Genomic DNA, 13,352 nt, shown 5'->3' on the forward strand with positions numbered 1-13,352 from the left:
TAAAAAAACCTTTCATAATTATAAAAGCGAATGTTCCCTGACCGGGAATCGAACCCGGGCCGCGGCGGTGAGAGCGCCGAATCCTAACCACTAGACCACCAGGGAAGCTGGTTGACGTGTCTCCACGTGTCCTGATGTCCTGGCACATCCAACACCGGGAGCTCGCTTGAGAGTTGATGGTGCTTTGGAATCTGTTCACGGGATTGACTGCGGAATCGTGAGACCGTAAGAGATGGCGACTGCCTGGGGAAGCCTTCGTTCAGCAGTAAAGGATCAAGCCTGGTGATGATGTGGAACAGCAGGACACGTGGAGGCATATCCTTCAATTTCCCTGGTGGTCTCGTGGTGAAAAATCGACGCTTTCAGCGCCGTGGGACGGGTTCGGTTTTTGGTCAGGGAATGAGGCTCTTGGTGTCTTTTTTACAGGAGTTACACCTTTGCGTCAATGAAAATGTAACTTTTTTATTATTTCAAAAAAGTGTTCCCTGAACGGGACTCGAATCGACACCGGGCAGCGGCGGGGAGAGCACCGATTCCCAACCAGGAGACCACCAGGGAAGCTGGTTGACCTGAACTCTTGGTTTTTCGGTAAAGTGACGTAGGTAAAATAAAATAATTGAAATAAATGAAAACAACTATTTTATTTTACCTACGTGACTTTACCGAAAAAACGAAAGAGTATGAATCCTTGCAGTAACGAAAGCTTCAAATCTAGAATTGGTTGACGTGTAGTAGTAGGTTTTACCCTTTTAACTGGCACAAAAACTGACACCTTTATTCAAGGCATCATGTTTGCAATAACCACAACACAAGCAGTCAAAATGCAAACAAAAGAGACAACTCTAGTAATAATATGCACTGTCCTTGAATTTCATTGGTCCACACCCGAGACGGCTTTTCTTAGAGCCTAGTCTCCACTGGTGTTGGACCTTTTGGCGTCTTCTGGTCCAACACAAGTGGAAACAGTGCATATTATTATCAGAGTTGTCTCTTTTGTTTGCATTTTGACTGCTTGTGTTGTGGTTATTGCAAACATTATGCCTTGAATAAAGGTGTCAGTTTTGTGCCAGTTAAAAGGGTGAAACCTATTACTATATCTTGTTACTGGCAAAGGAGGTCTCATAATGGTTGGCGTGTCTCCACGTGTCCTGCTGTCCTGGCACCTCCAACACCGGGAGCTCGCTCTAGAGTTGATGGTGAATTGAATCTGTTCACGAGATTGACTGTGGATTCGTGAGACCGTAAGAGATGGCGACGGCCTGGGGAAGCCTTCGTTCAGCAGTAGAAGCTCAAGGCTAGTGAAGATGCGGGACAGCAGGACACGTGGAAGTACTTTTTCCAACTGTCTTGGTGGTCTGAAGGTTAAAATTCGACGCTCTCAGTGCTGCAACACGGATGCGATTCCAGGTCAGGGAACGAGGCTCTTGGTGTTTTTTTCAAAGCAGTTAAACTTTTTCGCAAAAAAAACTTCCATAATTATAAAAACGAGTGTTCCCTGACCGGGAATCGAACCCGGGCCGCGGCGGTGAGAGCGCCGAATCCTAACCACTAGACCACCAGGGAAGGTGGTTGAAGAGTCTCCACGTGTCCTGATGTCCTGCCACCTCCAACACCGGGAGCTCGCTCGAGAGTTGATGGTGCTTTGGAATCTGTTCACGGGATTGACTGTGGAATCGTGAGACCGTAAGAGATGGCGACTGCCTGGGGAAGCCTTCGTTCAGCAGTAAAGGATAAAGCCTTTTGATGATGTGGAACAGCAGGACACGTCGAGGTATTTACGTCAATTTCCCTGGTAGTCTCGTGGTGAAAAATCGACGCTTTCAGCGCCGTGGCACGGGTTCGGTTTTTGGTCAGGGAATGAGGATCTTGGTGTCTTTTTTACAGGAGTTACACCTTTGCGTCAATGAAAATTTAACTTTTTTATTATTTCAAAAAAGTGTTTCCTGAACGGGACTCGAATCGACCCCGGGCAGCGGCGGTGAGAGCACCGATTCCCAACCACGAGACCACCAGGGAAGCTGCTTGACCTGAACTCTTGGTTTTTTCGGTAAAGTGACGTAGGTAAAATAAAATAATTAAAATAAATGAAAACAACTATTTTATTTTACCTACGTGACTTTACCGAAAAAACGAAAGAGTATGAATCCTTGCAGTAACGAAAGCTTCAAATCTAGAATTGGTTGACGTGTAGTAATAGGTTTTACCCTTTTAACTGGCACAAAAACTGACACCTTTATTCAAGGCATCATGTTTGCAATAACCACAACACAAGCAGTCAAAATGCAAACAAAAGAGACAACTCTAATAATAATATGCACTGTCCTTGAATTTCATTGGTCCACACCCGAGACGGCTTTTCTTAGAGCCTAGTCTCCACTGGTGTTGGACCTTTTGGCGTCTTCTGGTCCAACACAAGTGGAGACAGTGCATATTATTATCAGAGTTGTCTCTTTTGTTTGCATTTTGACTGCTTGTGTTGTGGTTATTGCAAACATTATGCCTTGAATAAAGGTGTCAGTTTTGTGCCAGTTAAAAGGGTGAAACCTATTACTATATCTTGTTACTGGCAAAGGAGGTCTCATAATGGTTGGCGTGTCTCCACGTGTCCTGCTGTCCTGGCACCTCCAACACCGGGAGCTCGCTCTAGAGTTGATGGTGAATTGAATCTGTTCACGGGATTGACTGTGGATTCGTGAGACCGTAAGAGATGGCGACGGCCTGGGGAAGCCTTCGTTCAAAAACTGACACCTTTATTCAAGGCATCATGTTTGCAATAACCACAACACAAGCAGTCAAAATGCAAAAAAAAGAGACAACTCTGATATTAATATTCACTGTCCATGAATTTGATTGGTCCACACCTGAGACGGCTTTTCTTAGAGCCTTGTCTCCACTGGTGTTGGACCTTTTGGCGTCTTCTGGTCCAACACCAGTGGAGACTAGGCTCTAAGAAAAGCCGTCACCGGTGTGGACCAATCAAATTCAAGGACAATGCATATTATTATCAGAGTTGTCTCTTTTGTTTGCATTTTGACTGCTTGTATTGTGGTTATTGCAAACATGATGCCTTGAATAAAGGTGTCAGTTTTTGTGCCAGTTAAAAGGGTGAAACCTATTACTATATTTTGTTACTGGCAAAGGAGGTCTCATAATGGTAGGCGTGTCTCCACGTGTCCTGCTGTCCTGGCACCTCCAACACCGGGAGCTCGCTCTAGAGTTGATGGTGAATTGAATCTGTTCACGGGATTGACTGTGGATTCGTGAGACCGTAAGAGAAACCTTCGCAGTAGAAGCTCAAGGCTGGTGATGATGCGGAACAGCAGGACACGTAGAAGTACTTTTTCCAACTTCCTTGGTGGTCTGATGGTTAAAATTCGACGCTCTCAGTGCTGCAACACGGGTGTGATTCCAGGTCAGGGAACGAGGCTCTTGGTGTTTTTTTCAAAGCAGTTAAACTTTTGCGTAAAAAAACCTTTCATTATTATAAAAACGCGTGTTCCCTGACCGGGAATCGAACCCGGGACACGGCGGTGAGAGCGCCGAATCCTAACCACTAGACCACCAGGGAAGCTGGTTGACGTGTCTTCACGTGTCCTGATGTCCTGGCACCTCCAACACCGGGAGCTCGCTTGAGAGTTGATGGTGCTTTGGAATCTGTTCACGGGATTGACTGTGGAATCGTGAGACCGTAAGAGATGGCGACTGCCTGGGGAAGCCTTCGTTCAGCAGTAAAGGATCAAGCCTGGTGATGATGTGGAACAGCAGGACACGTGGAGGCATATCCTTCAATTTCCCTGGTGGTCTCGTGGTGAAAAATCGATGCTTTCAGCGCCGTAGGACGGGTTCGGTTTTTGGTCAGGGAATGAGGCTCTTGGTGTCTTTTTTACAGGAGTTACACCTTTGCGTCAATGAAAATGTAACTTTTTTATTATTTCAAAAAAGTGTTCCCTGAACGGGACTCGAATCGACCCCGGGCAGCGGCGGTGAGAGCACCGATTCCCAACCACGAGACCACCAGGGAAGCTGGTTGACCTGAACTCTTGGTTTTTCGGTAAAGTGACGTAGGTAAAATAAAATAATTAAAGTAAATGAAAACAACTATTTTATTTTACCTACGTGACTTTACCGAAAAAACGAAAGAGTATGAATCCTTGCAGTAACGAAAGCTTCAAATCTAGAATTGGTTGACGTGTAGTAATAGGTTTTACCCTTTTAACTGGCACAAAAACTGACACCTTTATTCAAGGCATCATGTTTGCAATAACCACAACACAAGCAGTCAAAATGCAAACAAAAGAGACAACTCTAATAATAATATGCACTGTCCTTGAATTTCATTGGTCCACACCCGAGACGGCTTTTCTTAGAGCCTAGTCTCCACTGGTGTTGGACCTTTTGGCGTCTTCTGGTCCAACACAAGTGGAGACAGTGCATATTATTATCAGAGTTGTCTCTTTTGTTTGCATTTTGACTGCTTGTGTTGTGGTTATTGCAAACATTATGCCTTGAATAAAGGTGTCAGTTTTGTGCCAGTTAAAAGGGTGAAACCTATTACTATATCTTGTTACTGGCAAAGGAGGTCTCATAATGGTTGGCGTGTCTCCACGTGTCCTGCTGTCCTGGCACCTCCAACACCGGGAGCTCGCTCTAGAGTTGATGGTGAATTGAATCTGTTCACGGGATTGACTGTGGATTCGTGAGACCGTAAGAGATGGCGACGGCCTGGGGAAGCCTTCGTTCAAAAACTGACACCTTTATTCAAGGCATCATGTTTGCAATAACCACAACACAAGCAGTCAAAATGCAAAAAAAAGAGACAACTCTGATATTAATATTCACTGTCCATGAATTTGATTGGTCCACACCTGAGACGGCTTTTCTTAGAGCCTAGTCTCCACTGGTGTTGGACCTTTTGGCGTCTTCTGGTCCAACACCAGTGGAGACTAGGCTCTAAGAAAAGCCGTCACCAGTGTGGACCAATCAAATTCAAGGACAATGCATATTATTATCAGAGTTGTCTCTTTTGTTTGCATTTTGACTGCTTGTATTGTGGTTATTGCAAACATGATGCCTTGAATAAAGGTGTCAGTTTTTGTGCCAGTTAAAAGGGTGAAACCTATTACTATATTTTGTTACTGGCAAAGGAGGTCTCATAATGGTAGGCGTGTCTCCACGTGTCCTGCTGTCCTGGCACCTCCAACACCGGGAGCTCGCTCTAGAGTTGATGGTGAATTGAATCTGTTCACGGGATTGACTGTGGATTCGTGAGACCGTAAGAGAAACCTTCGCAGTAGAAGCTCAAGGCTGGTGATGATGCGGAACAGCAGGACACGTAGAAGTACTTTTTCCAACTTCCTTGGTGGTCTGATGGTTAAAATTCGACGCTCTCAGTGCTGCAACACGGGTGTGATTCCAGGTCAGGGAACGAGGCTCTTGGTGTTTTTTTCAAAGCAGTTAAACTTTTGCGTAAAAAAACCTTTCATTATTATAAAAACGCGTGTTCCCTGACCGGGAATCGAACCCGGGACACAGCGGTGAGAGCGCCGAATCCTAACCACTAGACCACCAGGGAAGCTGGTTGACGTGTCTTCACGTGTCCTGATGTCCTGGCACCTCCAACACCGGGAGCTCGCTTGAGAGTTGATGGTGCTTTGGAATCTGTTCACGGGATTGACTGTGGAATCGTGAGACCGTAAGAGATGGCGACTGCCTGGGGAAGCCTTCGTTCAGCAGTAAAGGATCAAGCCTGATGATGATGTGGAACAGCAGGACACGTGGAGGCATATCCTTCAATTTCCCTGGTGGTCTCGTGGTGAAAAATCGATGCTTTCAGCGCCGTAGGACGGGTTCGGTTTTTGGTCAGGGAATGAGGCTCTTGGTGTCTTTTTTACAGGAGTTACACCTTTGCGTCAATGAAAATGTAACTTTTTTATTATTTCAAAAAAGTGTTCCCTGAACGGGACTCGAATCGACCCCGGGCAGCGGCGGTGAGAGCATCGATTCCCAACCACGAGACCACCAGGGAAGCTGGTTGACCTGAACTCTTGGTTTTTCGGTAAAGTGACGTAGGTAAAATAAAATAATTAAAGTAAATGAAAACAACTATTTTATTTTACCTACGTGACTTTACCGAAAAAACGAAAGAGTATGAATCCTTGCAGTAACGAAAGCTTCAAATCTAGAATTGGTTGACGTGTAGTAATAGGTTTTACCCTTTTAACTGGCACAAAAACTGACACCTTTATTCAAGGCATCATGTTTGCAATAACCACAACACAAGCAGTCAAAATGCAAACAAAAGAGACAACTCTAATAATAATATGCACTGTCCTTGAATTTCATTGGTCCACACCCGAGACGGCTTTTCTTAGAGCCTAGTCTCCACTGGTGTTGGACCTTTTGGCGTCTTCTGGTCCAACACAAGTGGAGACAGTGCATATTATTATCAGAGTTGTCTCTTTTGTTTGCATTTTGACTGCTTGTGTTGTGGTTATTGCAAACATTATGCCTTGAATAAAGGTGTCAGTTTTGTGCCAGTTAAAAGGGTGAAACCTATTACTATATCTTGTTACTGGCAAAGGAGGTCTCATAATGGTTGGCGTGTCTCCACGTGTCCTGCTGTCCTGGCACCTCCAACACCGGGAGCTCGCTCTAGAGTTGATGGTGAATTGAATCTGTTCACGGGATTGACTGTGGATTCGTGAGACCGTAAGAGATGGCGACTGCCTGGGGAAGCCTTCGTTCAGCAGTAAAGGATAAAGCCTTTTGATGATGTGGAACAGCAGGACACGTCGAGGTATTTACCTCAATTTCCCTGGTAGTCTCGTGGTGAAAAATCGACGCTTTCAGCGCCGTGGCACGGGTTGGGTTTTTGGTCAGGGAATGAGGATCTTGGAGTCTTTTTTTAAAGCAGTTACAACTTTGCGTCAATAAAAATGTAACTTTTTAAAATTATTTTAAAAAAGTGTTCCCTGAACGGGAATCAAATCGACCCCGGGCAGCGGTGGTGAGAGCACCGAATCCCAACCACGAGACCACCAGGGAAGCTGGTTGACCTGAACTCTTTGGTTTTTTCGGTAAAGTCACGTAGGTAAAATAAAATAATAAAATAAATGAAAAAAACATTTTATTTTACCTACGTGACTTTACCGAAAAAAACAAAGAGTATGAATCCTTGCAGTAACGAAAGCTTCAAATCTAGAATTGTTTGACTTGTAGTATAAGGTTTTACCCTTTTAACCGGCACAAAAACTGACACCTTTATTCAAGGCATCATGTTTGCAATAACCACAACACAAGCAGTCAAAATGCAAACAAAAGAGACAACTCTGATATTAATATGCACTGTCCATGAATTTGATTGGTCCACACCTGAGACGGCTTTTCTTAGAGCCTAGTCTCCACTGGTGTTGGACCTTTTGGCGTCTTCTGGTCCAACACCAGTGGAGACTAGGCTCTAAGAAAAGCCGTCACCGGTGTGGACCAATCAAATTCAAGGACAATGCATAATATTATCAGAGTTGTCTCTTTTGTTTGCATTTTGACTGCTTGTGTTGTGGTTATTGCAAACATGAAGCCTTGAATTAAGGTGTCAATTTTTGTGCCAGTTAAATGGGTAAAACCTATTACTATACCTTGCTGTCCTGGCACCTCCAACACCGGGAGCTCGCTCTAGAGTTGATGGTGAATTGAATCTGTTCACGGAATTGACTGTGGATTCGTGAGACCGTAAGAGAATGCGACTGAATGGGGAAGCCTTCGTTTAACAGTAAAGGATCAAGCCTGGAGATGATTTGGAACAGCAGGACACGTGGAGTCATATCCTGCAATTCCCTGGTGGTCTCGTGGTGAAAAATCGACGTTTTCAGCGCCTTGGCACGGGTTCGGTTTTTGGTCAGGGAATGAGGCTCTTGGTGTCTTTTTTTAAAGCAGTTACACCTTTGCGTCAATAAAAATTGAACTTTTTTTATTATTTTAAAAAAGTGTTCCCTGAACGAGAATCGAATCGACCCCGGGCAGCGGCGGTGAGAGCACCGATTCCCAACCACGAGACCACCAGGGAAGCTGGTTGACCTGAACTCTTGGTTTTTCGGTAAAGTGACGTAGGTAAAATAAAATAATTGAAGTAAATGAAAACAACTATTTTATTTTACCTACGTGACTTTACCGAAAAAACGAAAGAGTATGAATCCTTGCAGTAACGAAAGCTTCAAATCTAGAATTGGTTGACGTGTAGTAATAGGTTTTACCCTTTTAACTGGCACAAAAACTGACACCTTTATTCAAGGCATCATGTTTGCAATAACCACAACACAAGCAGTCAAAATGCAAACAAAAGAGACAACTCTAATAATAATAATATGCACTGTCCTTGAATTTCATTGGTCCACACCCGAGACGGCTTTTCTTAGAGCCTAGTCTCCACTGGTGTTGGACCTTTTGGCGTCTTCTGGTCCAACACAAGTGGAGACAGTGCATATTATTATCAGAGCTGTCTCTTTGGTTTGCATTTTGACTGCTTGTGTTGTGGTTATTGCAAACATTATGCCTTGAATAAAGATGTCAGTTTTGTGCCAGTTAAAAGGGTGAAACCTATTACTATATCTTGCTACTGGCAAAGGAGGTCTCATAATGGTAGGCGTGTCTCCACGTGTCCTGCTGTCCTGGCACCTCCAACACCGGGAGCTCGCTCTAGAGTTGATGGTGAATTGAATCTGTTCACGGGATTGACTGTGGATTCGTGAGACCGTAAGAGAAACCTTCGCAGTAGAAGCTCAAGGCTGGTGATGATGCGGAACAGCAGGACACGTAGAAGTACTTTTTCCAACTTCCTTGGTGGTCTGATGGTTAAAATTCGACGCTCTCAGTGCTGCAACACGGGTGTGATTCCAGGTCAGGGAACGAGGCTCTTGGTGTTTTTTTCAAAGCAGTTAAACTTTTGCGTAAAAAACCTTTCATTATTATAAAAACGCGTGTTCCCTGACCGGGAATCGAACCCGGGACACAGCGGTGAGAGCGCTGAATCCTAACCACTAGACCACCAGGGAAGCTGGTTGACGTGTCTTCACGTGTCCTGATGTCCTGGCACCTCCAACACCGGGAGCTCGCTTGAGAGTTGATGGTGCTTTGGAATCTGTTCACGGGATTGACTGTGGAATCGTGAGACCGTAAGAGATGGCGACTGCCTGGGGAAGCCTTCGTTCAGCAGTAAAGGATCAAGCCTGATGATGATGTGGAACAGCAGGACACGTGGAGGCATATCCTTCAATTTCCCTGGTGGTCTCGTGGTGAAAAATCGATGCTTTCAGCGCCGTAGGACGGGTTCGGTTTTTGGTCAGGGAATGAGGCTCTTGGTGTCTTTTTTACAGGAGTTACACCTTTGCGTCAATGAAAATGTAACTTTTTTATTATTTCAAAAAAGTGTTCCCTGAACGGGACTCGAATCGACCCCGGGCAGCGGCGGTGAGAGCATCGATTCCCAACCACGAGACCACCAGGGAAGCTGGTTGACCTGAACTCTTGGTTTTTCGGTAAAGTGACGTAGGTAAAATAAAATAATTAAAGTAAATGAAAACAACTATTTTATTTTACCTACGTGACTTTACCGAAAAAACGAAAGAGTATGAATCCTTGCAGTAACGAAAGCTTCAAATCTAGAATTGGTTGACGTGTAGTAATAGGTTTTACCCTTTTAACTGGCACAAAAACTGACACCTTTATTCAAGGCATCATGTTTGCAATAACCACAACACAAGCAGTCAAAATGCAAACAAAAGAGACAACTCTAATAATAATATGCACTGTCCTTGAATTTCATTGGTCCACACCCGAGACGGCTTTTCTTAGAGCCTAGTCTCCACTGGTGTTGGACCTTTTGGCGTCTTCTGGTCCAACACAAGTGGAGACAGTGCATATTATTATCAGAGTTGTCTCTTTTGTTTGCATTTTGACTGCTTGTGTTGTGGTTATTGCAAACATTATGCCTTGAATAAAGGTGTCAGTTTTGTGCCAGTTAAAAGGGTGAAACCTATTACTATATCTTGTTACTGGCAAAGGAGGTCTCATAATGGTTGGCGTGTCTCCACGTGTCCTGCTGTCCTGGCACCTCCAACACCGGGAGCTCGCTCTAGAGTTGATGGTGAATTGAATCTGTTCACGGGATTGACTGTGGATTCGTGAGACCGTAAGAGATGGCGACTGCCTGGGGAAGCCTTCGTTCAGCAGTAAAGGATAAAGCCTTTTGATGATGTGGAACAGCAGGACACGTCGAGGTATTTACCTCAATTTCCCTGGTAGTCTCGTGGTGAAAAATCGACGCTTTCAGCGCCGTGGCACGGGTTGGGTTTTTGGTCAGGGAATGAGGATCTTGGAGTCTTTTTTTAAAGCAGTTACAACTTTGCGTCAATAAAAATGTAACTTTTTAAAATTATTTTAAAAAAGTGTTCCCTGAACGGGAATCAAATCGACCCCGGGCAGCGGTGGTGAGAGCACCGAATCCCAACCACGAGACCACCAGGGAAGCTGGTTGACCTGAACTCTTTGGTTTTTTCGGTAAAGTCACGTAGGTAAAATAAAATAATAAAATAAATGAAAAAAACATTTTATTTTACCTACGTGACTTTACCGAAAAAAACAAAGAGTATGAATCCTTGCAGTAACGAAAGCTTCAAATCTAGAATTGTTTGACTTGTAGTATAAGGTTTTACCCTTTTAACCGGCACAAAAACTGACACCTTTATTCAAGGCATCATGTTTGCAATAACCACAACACAAGCAGTCAAAATGCAAACAAAAGAGACAACTCTGATATTAATATGCACTGTCCATGAATTTGATTGGTCCACACCTGAGACGGCTTTTCTTAGAGCCTAGTCTCCACTGGTGTTGGACCTTTTGGCGTCTTCTGGTCCAACACCAGTGGAGACTAGGCTCTAAGAAAAGCCGTCACCGGTGTGGACCAATCAAATTCAAGGACAATGCATAATATTATCAGAGTTGTCTCTTTTGTTTGCATTTTGACTGCTTGTGTTGTGGTTATTGCAAACATGAAGCCTTGAATTAAGGTGTCAATTTTTGTGCCAGTTAAATGGGTAAAACCTATTACTATACCTTGCTGTCCTGGCACCTCCAACACCGGGAGCTCGCTCTAGAGTTGATGGTGAATTGAATCTGTTCACGGAATTGACTGTGGATTCGTGAGACCGTAAGAGAATGCGACTGAATGGGGAAGCCTTCGTTTAACAGTAAAGGATCAAGCCTGGAGATGATTTGGAACAGCAGGACACGTGGAGTCATATCCTGCAATTCCCTGGTGGTCTCGTGGTGAAAAATCGACGTTTTCAGCGCCTTGGCACGGGTTCGGTTTTTGGTCAGGGAATGAGGCTCTTGGTGTCTTTTTTTAAAGCAGTTACACCTTTGCGTCAATAAAAATTGAACTTTTTTTATTATTTTAAAAAAGTGTTCCCTGAACGAGAATCGAATCGACCCCGGGCAGCGGCGGTGAGAGCACCGATTCCCAACCACGAGACCACCAGGGAAGCTGGTTGACCTGAACTCTTGGTTTTTCGGTAAAGTGACGTAGGTAAAATAAAATAATTGAAGTAAATGAAAACAACTATTTTATTTTACCTACGTGACTTTACCGAAAAAACGAAAGAGTATGAATCCTTGCAGTAACGAAAGCTTCAAATCTAGAATTGGTTGACGTGTAGTAATAGGTTTTACCCTTTTAACTGGCACAAAAACTGACACCTTTATTCAAGGCATCATGTTTGCAATAACCACAACACAAGCAGTCAAAATGCAAACAAAAGAGACAACTCTAATAATAATAATATGCACTGTCCTTGAATTTCATTGGTCCACACCCGAGACGGCTTTTCTTAGAGCCTAGTCTCCACTGGTGTTGGACCTTTTGGCGTCTTCTGGTCCAACACAAGTGGAGACAGTGCATATTATTATCAGAGCTGTCTCTTTGGTTTGCATTTTGACTGCTTGTGTTGTGGTTATTGCAAACATTATGCCTTGAATAAAGATGTCAGTTTTGTGCCAGTTAAAAGGGTGAAACCTATTACTATATCTTGCTACTGGCAAAGGAGGTCTCATAATGGTTGGCGTGTCTCCACGTGTCCTGCTGTCCTGGCACCTCCAACACCGGGAGCTCGCTCTAGAGTTGATGGTGAATTGAATCTGTTCACGGGATTGACTGTGGATTCGTGAGACCGTAAGAGATGGCGACGGCCTGGGGAAGCCTTCGTTCAGCAGTAGAAGCTCAAGGCTAGTGAAGATGCGGGACAGCAGGACACGTGGAAGTACTTTTTCCAACTGTCTTGGTGGTCTGAACGTTAAAATTCGACGCTCTCAGTGCTGCAACACGGATGCGATTCCAGGTCAGGGAACGAGGCTCTTGGTGTTTTTTTCAAAGCAGTTAAACTTTTGCGTAAAAAAAACCTTTCATTATTATAAAAAAGCGTGTTCCCTGACCGGGAATCGAACCCGGGCCGCGGCGGTGAGAGCGCCGAATCCTAACCACTAGACCACCAGGGAAGCTGGTTGACGTGTCTCTACGTGTCCTGATGTCCTGCCACCTCCAACACCGGGAGCTCGCTCGAGAGTTGATGGTGCTTTGGAATCTGTTCACGGGATTGACTGTGGAATCGTGAGACCGTAAGAGATGGCGACTGCCTGGGGAAGCCTTCGTTCAGCAGTAAAGGATAAAGCCTTTTGATGATGTGGAACAGCAGGACACGTCGAGGTATTTACCTCAATTTCCCTGGTAGTCTCGTGGTGAAAAATCGACGCTTTCAGCGCCGTGGCACGGGTTGGGTTTTTGGTCAGGGAATGAGGATCTTGGAGTCTTTTTTTAAAGCAGTTACAACTTTGCGTCAATAAAAATGTAACTTTTTAAAATTATTTTAAAAAAGTGTTCCCTGAACGGGAATCAAATCGACCCCGGGCAGCGGTGGTGAGAGCACCGAATCCCAACCACGAGACCACCAGGGAAGCTGGTTGACCTGAACTCTTTGGTTTTTTCGGTAAAGTCACGTAGGTAAAATAAAATAATAAAATAAATGAAAAAAACATTTTATTTTACCTACGTGACTTTACCGAAAAAAACAAAGAGTATGAATCCTTGCAGTAACGAAAGCTTCAAATCTAGAATTGTTTGACTTGTAGTATAAGGTTTTACCCTTTTAACCGGCACAAAAACTGACACCTTTATTCAAGGCATCATGTTTGCAATAACCACAACCCAAGCAGTCAAAATGCAAACAAAAGAGACAACTCTGATATTAATATGCACTGTCCATGAATTTGATTGGTCCACACCTGAGACGGCTTTTCTTAGAGGC

At 44.3% G+C, this 13,352-nt stretch overlaps 6 non-coding genes across 6 annotated transcripts; all 6 read right to left on the reverse strand.

Annotated features, from left to right (window-relative positions):
- Positions 1-33: 33 nt before the first annotated feature.
- Positions 34-105, reverse strand: TRNAE-CUC (transfer RNA glutamic acid (anticodon CUC)). Its single transcript has one exon. It is a non-coding gene; the product is annotated as a tRNA-Glu (tRNA).
- Positions 106-1,491: 1,386 nt separating this feature from the next.
- TRNAE-CUC (transfer RNA glutamic acid (anticodon CUC)) lies at positions 1,492-1,563 on the reverse strand. Its single transcript has one exon. It is a non-coding gene; the product is annotated as a tRNA-Glu (tRNA).
- A 1,933-nt stretch (positions 1,564-3,496) lies between these two features.
- TRNAE-CUC (transfer RNA glutamic acid (anticodon CUC)) lies at positions 3,497-3,568 on the reverse strand. The gene has a single exon. It is a non-coding gene; the product is annotated as a tRNA-Glu (tRNA).
- Positions 3,569-5,500: 1,932 nt separating this feature from the next.
- TRNAE-CUC (transfer RNA glutamic acid (anticodon CUC)) lies at positions 5,501-5,572 on the reverse strand. Its single transcript has one exon. It is a non-coding gene; the product is annotated as a tRNA-Glu (tRNA).
- Positions 5,573-8,975: 3,403 nt separating this feature from the next.
- On the reverse strand, positions 8,976-9,047 carry TRNAE-CUC (transfer RNA glutamic acid (anticodon CUC)). Its single transcript has one exon. It is a non-coding gene; the product is annotated as a tRNA-Glu (tRNA).
- A 3,427-nt stretch (positions 9,048-12,474) lies between these two features.
- Positions 12,475-12,546, reverse strand: TRNAE-CUC (transfer RNA glutamic acid (anticodon CUC)). The gene has a single exon. It is a non-coding gene; the product is annotated as a tRNA-Glu (tRNA).
- Between the last annotated feature and the right edge of the window lie 806 nt (positions 12,547-13,352).

This window comes from Petromyzon marinus, chromosome 15 (assembly GCF_048934315.1).
Source record: "Petromyzon marinus isolate PM22_M1 ecotype Great Lakes invasive population chromosome 15, UKy_Petmar_22M1.pri1.0, whole genome shotgun sequence".
In the NCBI taxonomy this organism is placed as follows: domain Eukaryota; kingdom Metazoa; phylum Chordata; class Hyperoartia; order Petromyzontiformes; family Petromyzontidae; genus Petromyzon; species Petromyzon marinus.